Raw genomic sequence first — 12,347 nt, forward strand, 5'->3', positions numbered from 1 at the left:
AGGGGTCATTTGCCCCCCTATTTGGGTGGAACCTAAGGATGTGTTCTAAGGTTAACCCTTCCATTGCAAATGAGCCATGTGAAACCCCCTTGAAACAAGTTCTGGTGGTCTACCTGCTGAATTTCGTATAGATCCCTTCTAATTTGTAGGGTTTCAAACACGTCCCCTGGTTTAACACCAGAAGTCTTCATATATGTAAATAGGGTTTTCCCTGGCAAAACTCCAAGCACAGCCACTGCACTGTAAATTTGGTGTTTACATCTCTAACACCTCCTTCATGTAACCCCCCTCGATTACCACTCAGCTGCAATCTTCAAGTATAGGGACATCAATATGTGGGTTGTGGGGTGTAATCAAAGGCCGCAATTTGTATTCACAGATGAAGGAGAAATTCAAGGGTCCCTTTCACATGAAATAACAGGATTTTTAAATACTGACACAAAAACAGCTTTGCATGTGTGCTTGCAAGTTAAAACTGAAGGGCCATGTGAAAAAGACCTACCTGTCATCGCCAAAGGAAAAGCAGCATTTTAATCCACAAAGCAAGAAGAAATACAAAGGTCCCTTTCACATGAAAAAAAAAACACTGACACAAAAACAACTTTGCATCTGTGTTTGCAAGTTAAAGCGGTTGAAATGTGAAAAATGTACCCCTGTAACATACAAATTTCAGGGAGAAAGACATGGTGTGTGTTGACAAAAAGTAATGTAAATTATGTTTTGCATGCAAAATACCAGCAAACATTTGAAAGGAAAAGCCCACTTTATTTCCATTAAAATGTTTCTGTAGGCCTGAGGCAAACCCTTTGCTTGCTGTGGGACAAATGTCACAAAAAAACACCTCTCCTCCCCCAAAAAGCCTGGTTTGCATCCCCCCAGCTAGTATACAACAAAATAAAATGTGGCCTCTGAAAGGTGTGGAAACCAGTGTCCTTTGGACTTGCTGTCTCTGCAGGACAATTCTACTGGCTGATGCATGGCCAGAATGTAAGTGGGGGATGTGAAAATGGGGGCTACAATTAAGAGAGACTTAAACTCCAACGTCAAAGAGCAAACAGCCGACTTCAAAGAGACTAAGGGCCTCATTACACGGATGGCGGTGAACCATGGCGCTATTAGCGCCATGGTTCATGCCGGTAAAATACCGGCACTGCCTCGGTGGAAAGGGGAATTACCGCCCTATTCCAAGGTTAGCGGGGCAGTAATTCCCCCTTCCACCATTGCCCTTCCCCATTCCCATTTTTGCCCCATAGGGCTCTATGGGAATGGGGAAGGCGCTAATTATGGTACCGCAAATTGCGGTACCGTAATTAGCTCCCTGGTCCCTTTGCGGGTTGGTTTTTAATGCCTGCAAAAAGCAGGCGTTAAATTCCCCAACCCGCAAAGGGACCTCGTAGTAAGGCGGTAAGGATTTACCGGTACCGGTAAAATACCAGTACCGGTAAACCCTTACCGCCATCCGTGTAATGAGGCCCTATGACTTCTCAGCAACCATACGTCATACTGATTATATGTATGTATCATTTTTAGGTAATTTCCAGGTGATTTTGGTGATATAAAATTCATACATCTACGACTCAGGGAACTGTAATGGCCATCTAAAATAGGTTTCTGGCTGATCTGAAAATGTCCCAAATTTGGGAGTTGGTGAACAGGTGGAGGGTGAAATTAAGAATATGGGGAATACATTGCATGTTCATAACCGATATGCATTCTGTGAAAACGGAGGAAAATTGTCACACGACCCTGCAACATGGTGCAGACCTGCCTGTTGCCTTATTTAATTCCCCATGATTAGCTGAATCGGAATATATATCTATATATATATATATATATATATATATATATATATATATATATATATATATATATATGTATATATATAATGGCAGTTGTGATAACAACTATGAGGTTTTGCTACATAACTAGTTGTTATGTAAAATTTTACATGAGAACAGATGGCGATTACAAATGGCAATAGCCATATGTCTGCTCCAGACTTCTAAACCAATCCATAGAGCTGGGATGAAGTAGGGAGGAGGGAGAACGGAAACTGTCAAATTATAGTTGTGAGAACTCTTGCAGGTTACTCCCCCAAGATTGTAAACTTGATGGTGTCATTGCTGCTATATAAGAGGGAATGCACTATGAGGAAGTAACACTGCTGCTGAAATTTACCATCGGGGAGAGCTGCTGAAACTTACCACCAGGGGGGATTGCTGACAGTGCATCTGGGTGGAGCTGTCTATTTCTAGGAAGGCCTAAAAGCTGACTGGGTCCTATGGTGGAGAGCAGGAGGCCATCTTTGAGAGTGGAGTGACCAGACCCCTGTCCTGAACTTTAAACAGTGGTTTTCAATGTAAGTAGACTTCAGCCCTATGTAACCAAAAGGTGGGACTATCTCCTGCCCTTAAATCCTTTCCCTTTATAGTGGGTGGGGGAGGAGAGGAGAAACTGTTTAGATCCATGGCCTATGTACTAAAACTACACATGTAATTAATTCCCTTTGGCTGAACACTGCGGGATGATTTTTGTTTAAATTCAAAATTAACAAAACTTACTTCCCAGTGTGTGCTGAAAAACTATTACCTATAATTTAAATGGATAATCCTTTTTGTCGTGTTAACCCAGACATCTTTAAGAAAGAGGGGTGTCTTTGTTCTTACATCAGTCCAATCTTTCTGTCTAGCTTTCCCCAAAACAGGCCTTTCAGTGTAGGGGAGTCTGAAAGCCAAATGTTTTCAATCATCCTAATTTTTCTGTCGGACTTTCCCAATCCAGACCAAAGTAGGTGGGGGGTCTAAAAACAAACTGCTAAATCACCCTGCGTTTATTTTAAACCAAAAGTGTGTGTGAATCCATAATTTCCATATGCATTTGTCCAAATCGTGTGTGTACAAATCATGTTTGTCCAAATCACTTGTGTACAGGTGCATTATAAATGCCATATCATAAATCTGAAAAACCAAACTGCTAGCCTTTTAAGCGCACAGGAAAATCAAAATTGCACAGCAATACATTTGTAAATTGTGGTCCCTGACCAGTGTTAATTATTTCTTGAAGTGAAATTTGTAAACAGTAAGGAATTGTGATTTGTGTTCTTTCAACTCACTTGTGTGATTTATTTAGGTTAAGAGAAGTTAATTGTGTTGTGCCACAGATAAAGTGCTGTTTGATGTTCCAGTGCGAGTTTCGTAACATCTAAGTCAAATAAATAAAAATATCTATTGGGCCTAATTCACAGAGCATTTTCCAATGGGATTGCACCATTATAAATACGCGTTTGTGAATCAGTCCCATTATCTCAATACCACGGCCTGGTTCTTGACTTAGTATGGCACAGAGGGAGAAAGCCTTGGTAATAGTATATGTTGTTCAGACAGGACTCAGCGAACTCAATATTACAGAAATAACGATATTTGGTGTGGTGCTTTAACTGGTGGGGAGAAGGTCCTGCCCATGTTAATTGTGGTCCTTAATAGATATCGTTACAGGGTTAGCCATTCTAGTATCTCTTAGCTAGATAGCTGTTAAGAGTACTTGCTTGAAAAGACGCCCTGCTCTTCACTAGAGTGTGCATTAAGCTATGTATGCTACACCCTGCACCTCACTAGAGTATATATCATTATTTTTATCACCAGGACTGTAGCAACCCCATAGCCCATTTTCAGTAGCTAAATAGAACAAATATTTTAGGGTGTAGGAGAGGGTGAACAGTGTCCCATCTGGGTCACCAAAGTGATTTGAATTTTGTCACCCGTGCCTTGCATAGCCTTCTCCTCCACCCTCAGGGGAGTGTCCAAGACCCCGAGCTGAGACTGTGGTAGGAATAGTGGCATGGAAAATGCCACTGTGCAGCAGTAAATAGAGCAGGCAATCAACCCCCTGCAATTGACGGCTACTCTCAGTCGTCATATCATACACCATACAAATAGAATAAGTTAACAACAAAACATATTATATCTGCAAGCACCTCAAAAGGAACATTAATTACACTTCTCTTTTCAATTTGAACAATTCATTAAGATCCAATAAAGTTTATAAGCATTTAAAAAATTCAAATAAAATCAATTTCCGTCAATCAATTCATTTTTCTAACTCTAGATTCAATAACTTCACATCTAAAAAATATGCTATTCACGCAAATCATTTATTAAATATAGTTTTTGAATCAGTCTCGGGAGGCTAGCTCATCGGCAATGTGCTCACCTTGGAAGCAAGATGACACAGGTTCGATCCCCGGGTCCACGCTTAGAAACCTCTGGGTATTAAGCATGTTATAAATACAAAATCATGATATCCTTTCACATAAAGAAATTCCAGTTTCGAGCATGATGTGAATAAATGCTGAGTAGTCAAACCTGGCGGGAACATCACCTCCCGCCTGCAGGAGTCGGGATCAGGCGGTCCGGAAACAACAGTGGCGGCAGGTTTACCGCCACCGTTATTTCCGGACTGCCTGATTTGTAATGAGGCCCAATTTCCTGATGGAATTTCTTAATGTCTTACAACCATTCCCCCATCAGTATAGAATCTTCAGATCATAAAAACAATGTGGCCACATTCAAAGTATGGTGATTCTTCATTTTTACTTTGTTCAAGCATTTTAATATAATGTACACTACGATGAAGTTTCAAACGGGTCCACATAGTCATGATTCCCAATTCATTATTAATTTCCTCCAAAGGAGTGATCGGGCAATATTCCAATGCCTTACGTCACAGTAGGATTTCCATAATCTTAACCCATTGACATTCTTTAACAAGCAATATTTTGAGGCTGTACAAGGCACTCAGTACTATGCTTGCTCTGTATTTATTAATTAATCCCTCAAGGGAGTATCCACCACCATTAGCAATAAATTAGCATATGCCATCAAGCTACTCTGTGACTTTAGTTTTTATGGTCACTGCCCGTAATTTGTGATCAAACTAGTCAAATAGTGGGATACCCAGGTAAATATAACGTTTAACTCTATCGATAGGAATTCCTTCTCATTTCCATTTGAAATTTCTATATTTGCTCTTATTCCCATTAATAATCATAATTTTTGTTTTTTTCAAACTAAGCGATAGTTCATTTTCTTTAGAATATTCATTTAAGGTGGTTAAACTTTGTTGAAGTCCAATGAGAGTACAGTCAAGAATGACAGTGTCGTCGGCGTATGATAGCCAACCTATATGGTGTCGTACTATTTTAGGAGGGTTATTTTTTACTTTGTCTAAGGCATCATATACATTCGCTATATAAATATTAAAAAGTGCCAGGGTGCAGACCTGTTTCAAACCATAGTTCGTATTTACTGGGTCACCCAACTGGCCGTACATGTCAATTCGTACTTGTGAGGCAGTATGGGAATACAGGGCCATAATAAAATGTAGTATGGTAATATCCAACCCCCATTGGTAAGGTTTTTGCCACGATCTGTATCTATTTACTTTGCCAAAGGCCTTGGTGTAGTCCACAAAGCATATATAAAGAGTTTGTTTCTTAAAATATGCAACGCTAATTAAATAAGATAGATTTCATAAATGTGATAGTGTGCTGGTTCCTTTCTGAAATCCTGTCTTTTGTCTCTTTAAAATCCTTTTGATTAAAATCCAATTATTTATTTCCTTTTGTTAAAAATGACAGAACATTTTGGCCAGAGAATAAAGATTTTCCATAATAACTTACTAGAAAGTCTTAATTCTATTAAAGACTCGGAGGCGAGCATTATGCTTCTCTTTCTTTTATTCGACAATAAAGAAAAAGCTCAGCAGCAAGATATTTGTGCACCAAATGTGAATGTGCCATGAGTAATGTGCAGAAAACAGGTGCACCAAATATATATAATAAGCATAGCAATATAACAGTAGCATCATAACATAAAAGGTAAGAGTCTCTGAAGGAACTACATTTCCCAGGGAGCTTAGCTCCAGGTCATTTAGAGGCCATCAACACGTGACCTAGTCCACCAATAGTAGTTCAGATCCCCTGCATAAACAGTCCTAAACATGATGACACTTCCTCTTTCTAGGCTGCAAACTTGGCTGTCCATAGTAGAAGATAACTGTAGCCAACTTGAAGAAGAACTTGTGTCGGGCCATGATCAGGCGGACTTGTCTGTAGGCGCTGTCAAAGAAAAGGAAAAATTAGTCTCTTGTATATGACAACCCTAGATCCCTTATCAGGGTGGGAGAAAATCGTGGAGTTATTCTGATAGAATACATGTAAATTTCAGAACATTAATCTTTTCATTACATATTTAATCAACATCAAGTAACATGCTGTTATTTTCTCGCCGGGTGGGATAATGCTTGCCTCCGAGTCTTTAATAGAATTAAGACTTTCTAGTAAGTTATTATGGAAAATCTTTATTCTATGTCAAGATCGGAGGCTCCCATTATGCTTGTTTAAAGCTTACTTACCACAATGGATGCCGGCTGATCTACCGGTTTTAGGTAGAATTGTTTGAATACTGATTCACTTGCCCAGTCTGCCATCCTCATGATATCTTCTAGGCAAACTCCTGCCTGAAAAGCTTTGGAGGCCATAGCTCCTCTAACGGAGTGGGCTCCGAAGTCTCAGTGTCTATCCCTGCTTGAGCTAGCGTCCACCGGACCCAGCGTGCTAAGGTCGGTGCTGATACCGCTTTGTGCAGTTTACGCAGCGCGATCAGTAGTTGCCCGTTAGGGGAGGTTCTGAGTGAAGCCGTCTTTTCTTCATAGACTTTTAAGCATTTAACCAAGCAGAGCTTAGGTTGATCTCTAAAGGCGGGATAAGAAATCACCCTGGAATTGCACTTTGTTCTTCTATGAATATGGAATACAATGCCATCAGGAGAAAAGGCTCTGCCTGCTAGATCTAGAGCTCTGATGTGCGAGACTCTCCTGCAGGATACCAAGCAGAGGTGAGTAGTGAGTTTGCCAGATAGGACCGTACGTGATAGTTCTTCATTACGAGGCCATGACAGAAAAAGGTTCAGTACTTTATTAACATCCCAAAGCTTGTCATAGCGAGCTGAAGGTGGGACGGTTAGCCTTACACCCTTGAGCAACCTGCAGACGAGGTGGTGTTCTCCTGCTAGTACCCCTTGGATAAGGTCATGACCTGTGGAAATTGCTGAACGGTAGGTGTTCACAGCCCTGTAGGAGAGCCCTTTTTCCGCTAGGGATGCTAGAAAATTCAAAATCTCTTCTACAGGTGCTGAAATTGGATGTAATCCTTTCTCACGACACCAGGAGCTCCAGATGCTCCAAGAGTTGGAATATCTCTTCCGGGTACTAGGAGCCCAGCTCTCTTCGATAAGGTTGATCGCTTTGTGAGACATGCCTGGGACTCTCCATCTTGACCTGAAATCCTCCAGGCCGCTAAGGTCAGAGATCCGCTGAGGAGGAGAGGATGACGCTGACCTGATGGATCTAATAGGAGATCCGGAAACTGGGGTAGTAGGATTGGAGAATCCGAAGAAAGTTTCAGAAGAACTGGATACCAGGTCTGAGATGTCCAGACCGGCGCTATAAGGATCATATTTGCATGCTCCTGACGGGCCTTCGCCAGGGTCCTCGCTATCATAGTGAAAGGAGGAAAGGCATACAGTATTCCCTGGGACCATGACTGCAGGAAGGCGTCTGTTGCAGCTGCTGTCGGATCCGGCCTCCAGCTGTAGAACGTTGGTAGTTGGGAGTTGAGTCTGGAAGCAAAGAGGTCTATGGACATTGGACCCCAGATCTCCTGAAGGCGGAAGAAAACCTCTCTGTTGATTCTCCAATCGCTGTAATCTGTCGAGTGGCGGGAGTACCAGTCCGCTACTACATTTGAGAGGCCGGGAAGGTACTCCGCTGTAACTGAAATCTGATGATCCAGACAGAAATGTCAGAAGTCCTTGGCTAATTCTGCTAGGGGTCTCGACTTGGTGCCGCCCAGATGGTTGATGTATCTTACCGCTGAGATGTTGTCCATCTTTAGTAAAATACAGCAACTCGCTTTGTCTTTGGCAAAAGAGCGCACTGCAAAGGAACCTGCAAGAAGCTCTAGACAATTGATATGAAGGTCCAGCTCTTGAGGGGACCAAGTTCCTCCCGTGGCTACGGAACCGCATCTCGCTCCCCAACCGGAGCGACTGGCATCCGACTCGATAATAATATCTGGAGCGGAGCCGAAGATGGCTCTGCCGTTCCAGGCTTCCATGTGAGTGAGCCACCATTTGAGCTCTGTCCTCGCTTGAGGAGACAGTGTCAGGAGTTGAGAATAAGAAAGGCTTCGCCTTAAGTGTTGGTCTTTTAGTCTTTGCCGTTCTCGATAGTGAAGAGGGCCAGGAAATATTGCTTGAATGGAAGATGAAAGTAGCCCTATCACTCTTGCTAGTTCTCGAAGAGAGACCATGTTCTTCTGTAAGAGTTTGCGTATCTCTCTTTTGGTAGAGTGAATCTTGGCTGATGGGAGTCGAAGTTGAGAATTCTGTGTATCCACTATGAATCCCAGAAATGCCATATTTTTGGATGGAAGGAGAACTGACTTCTCCCAGTTTATAAGAAAACCGAGGCTGTGTAGCAAGTTTATTGCCAATTCGGTTTGTTTCTGAACTAACTCCTGTGAGTGGGCCATGAAAATAATGTCGTCAAGATAAATTATGAGACGGACACCTTGCTCTCCTAATTGAGCTACTACAGGTCTTAAGAGTTTGGTGAAGACCCAAGACGCCGAAGAGAGTCCGAAGGGGAGACCTGTGAATTCCCAATCTCGATTTCTCCAGGAGAATCTGAGGTAACTGATGTGTGCTTGATGAATCGGCACTGCGAGGTAAGCGTCTTTTAAGTCTAGGCGCATAAGCCAGTCGTTCGGTCTCAGAAGATCTCTGAGCATGTGTATACCTTCCATTTTGAAATGGCGGTAAAGGATGAATTCGTTGAGCGCTCTGAGGTTTATAACTGGGTGCACTTTTTGCTTCCTGCGTACCAGAAATATGGGACTGAAGAAGACTCCCTGACTTGCGCAGGGGCGAATCGCTTGCTTCTGATGGAGACTGATTATTTCGCTGTCTAAGGCGGTTTGATCTGATAGAGACATTACTATGGGAGTGGGACGACATGTCTGAATGGGCTGCGTGAAAAACTCTAGGCGTAGACCCCGAGCTGTGTCCCTTACCCAGGCGTCTCCCGATAAGGTATTCCAAGCATTTGCAAACATCCTTAACCTCCCTCCTATTGTCATGATGCCTACCTCCAAGGAGCCAGGTCGGACCCAGCAACCCAAGAGGCAGGCATCATTCCCCCCAGGGAAGTGCCAGCGGGCCCAAGCTGGGGCCCTTTGGACACAGTCCTGGCGCCTTAGCCTTAGGCGCCAGGCTCATGTTGGACCCCTGTCCTGGCGCCTTAGGCGCCTGGCTCATAAAGCTAGACATGTGTTCAAGTGTTTTAATGTGCACTTACCTGATGCAGACCATGCTGCTACATCCAGGCCCTCTTGAGGCCTGAATGGAACTACTTTACCTGTGGGACTACTTTCCACCTGGGTGTGGTCAGGGAAGGATACATACCTGATCGGTGGAAGGATACATGCCTGGGACTTCTTCCAAAGCTATTTAAACCACGCCCGATCAGCAACTCATGCTTCACGTTGTTCTGCTCCTCGCAGCTGGACGCTCACCGTGTCAGCTCCTGCATCTGGACTTCAGCCACGCCTGTCAGCATCCTGGGTCGTCTGCAAAGGGAGATAAGAGAGAAATGGAGAGAAAGAAGACCTTACCTGCTAAAGCTGCATCACAGAGACATCACACCAAGGATCCTGAAAGGGAAAACATCATTTTAAAAGCATTTCGCTTCGATCGCTGCAGCGCTGCATTTCACTCACCTTTCCTGGGCGCCTCCATCTTCAGCAGCGATCATCCGGATCCGCACCCACTTCCCAGAGCTTAGAGAGAAAGGACAAGAAAACAAGGTGAGAGAAGGAAGGGAAATAGGAAAAGCTCAGTTTCCTTCTAAGACTTACCTGTTGGGTCATTCCCATTTCATTTCGGGTCCTGCCGCTTCCTGGCATTCCGGACCCCGCCCCCAATGGGGAAAAAAGACAAAGACATTGAATGAGCGAATGCAAAGACATTACCTGAACGCTCATCCAGAACTTACACTTCGGGTCGGCGCCATATCTCCGGCATTCCGAACCCCGGCCCCTAAGGGGAAAAAGACATAAGCATTAGCGCTTGCTGCAATAAGACAATGAACATTATTATTAAGCTTGAACTTTTGAACTTGCAACAGAACTCTTACAGCGCCTCACCTGAATAGTCACGCTTATTCTGAAGTCCCATCAAACCTCAATCCAGTGAAGTAACTGGGTTTCAACGCGCCCCTGCATCAGAAGCAGGATGGAGAACTCATCCTTCCAGACCCTAATGTGAGACTTCGATGGGGTCCGATGAGGTGATGGCTGCATTTGCAAGATCGGAGATTTTTGCTAGTGGACCTGCTATGTCCAGTACTTTATCCTGGCAGGCCTTCCAGGCACGATCAATACCCTTCCTGGGGTCTTTAACGTTTTTACCTAGAAAGGTAATCATTTTAGAATCAAGCTCTGGAGTCAGAGCTACTTTATCCGCAATGTCTGGTCATGGACATTCAGCACGTAGTCTGGCCCGAACTTCTTTATCGAGTGGCTTGCGCAGCCTAAGGTGGATGTAACTCGATGTCTTGGAAGATGGTTCCCAGTCGGTGGACCTGGAGTGTATTAAGTCTTGTGGGGTAAACATACCTTCAGTAGAAGGTTTGGTCCCGGTTGTGTCTTTAGGGATGGGGTCTGCCGCAATCCCTGACGCAGAGGGTTTTGAATCCTCTAAATAAAATTCCTCATCTGAAGAGGAGTGGGAAAGATCAGCGTCGTAGACGTTCTTATTATGATCTTCTTCTTCCGAGCCCTGTCCATATCCCTCCGGGCTTGAGGGTCTATTTCCCCTGATTTCCTCCTCGGGGTAAGAGGGTTGATGGGAAGTGGTTACCTTCCTGTTCATGAAGGCTTGTTTCAGCCTTGAGAAGGCGTCCGTTACGGCAGCTGTGGCATTAGATGGCTGGCTCGCGGGGGTCGTAGAGCCTTTACTCTTGCGAGCCGGTGTACATCCCCCTTCGGTAAGGTGCTTCCTTTTCTGTGTTCTCTTCCTCCCAGGAGGGGAGGTCCCTCTGAAATGCTCCTCCATAGTGTCTAGGCGAATTTGTATGGGAATGTGCATATCCGTTACAGCTTTCTTAACACTGGTCTTCACAGAGGATCCCAGAACCTTCTGTAAACTATTAGCCATTGACACTTCATCTATGTAACAGTGATCTCCCTCAGCCTCAGACCAAGCCTGATCTGATTGAGGCGAGTACTGTTCTGCCATTATAAAATAAATGCACCTTACTCACTTTCTTTTTTTTTTTTTTCTTTTCTGGGCTTCTGAACACCTTCTCTCACTGCCCAGTAATCTTATTTCAGTTCAGCTTTGTAATTGTTCTTAATATGCTGAATAGGAGATTTCTTTGATCTATCCGCGGTGAAAAAAACCCGCGAGAAGAAACACTCATTCTTGTCTGAGGAAGGATTCCGGCGCTCGAGCTGCAAAAGCCGTTATACTATAACGGGCATGCGCGCTCGAGCGCCGGAATGCAGAGGAAAGGACCAGGAGAGCAGGAGCTCCCCTGGTGACCTGCAGGCGGTGCAGCGTGCTCTGGCTAGGCCGCGCCGGACTCCCAGTGCTTCAGGAGCGCAACGAAGCTGCGGGGAAGCCGGCGCAAGCACGCCGAGAGATCCGCTCGACGAGCGGATTAAATAACAGCTGATCAGCTGTGACCGCGTGAAACAGAGCTTCACATTAAGCGGTCTCCGAGGCCAGAGGACTGGCGTCGGAGCTCAACATAAAAGTACGAATTATTATTATAATTTTTTTTTTTAAATAAATATTGAAAGTAAAATTCGTATAAGTCTATAACCATGCAGTAAACATATATTATGAAATTTTGCAACGTTATCTTTTAAATTATAAAATCATGGCATAAGCAGTGCTAAACATGAAGTACTTATCTCTTGCTGTGAGCAGCAAAGAAAGAGGAAGTGTCATCATGTTTAGGACTGTTTATGCAGGGGATCTGAACTACTATTGCTGGACTAGGTCACGTGTTGATGGCCTCTAAATGAACTGGAGCTAAGCTCCCTGGGAAATGCAGTTCCTTCAGAGACTCTTACCTTTTATGTTATGATGTTACTGTTATATTACTGTTATATTGCTATGCTTATTATATATATCTGGTGCACCTGTTTTCTGCACATTACTCAAGGCACATTCACATTTGGTGCACAAATATCTTGCTTCTGAGCTTTTTCTTTATTGTCGAAT

The sequence above is a fragment of the Ambystoma mexicanum genome, chromosome 6p (genome assembly GCF_040938575.1).
Source record: "Ambystoma mexicanum isolate Mex_15411 chromosome 6p, UKY_AmexF1_1, whole genome shotgun sequence".
Lineage (NCBI taxonomy): Eukaryota > Metazoa > Chordata > Amphibia > Caudata > Ambystomatidae > Ambystoma > Ambystoma mexicanum.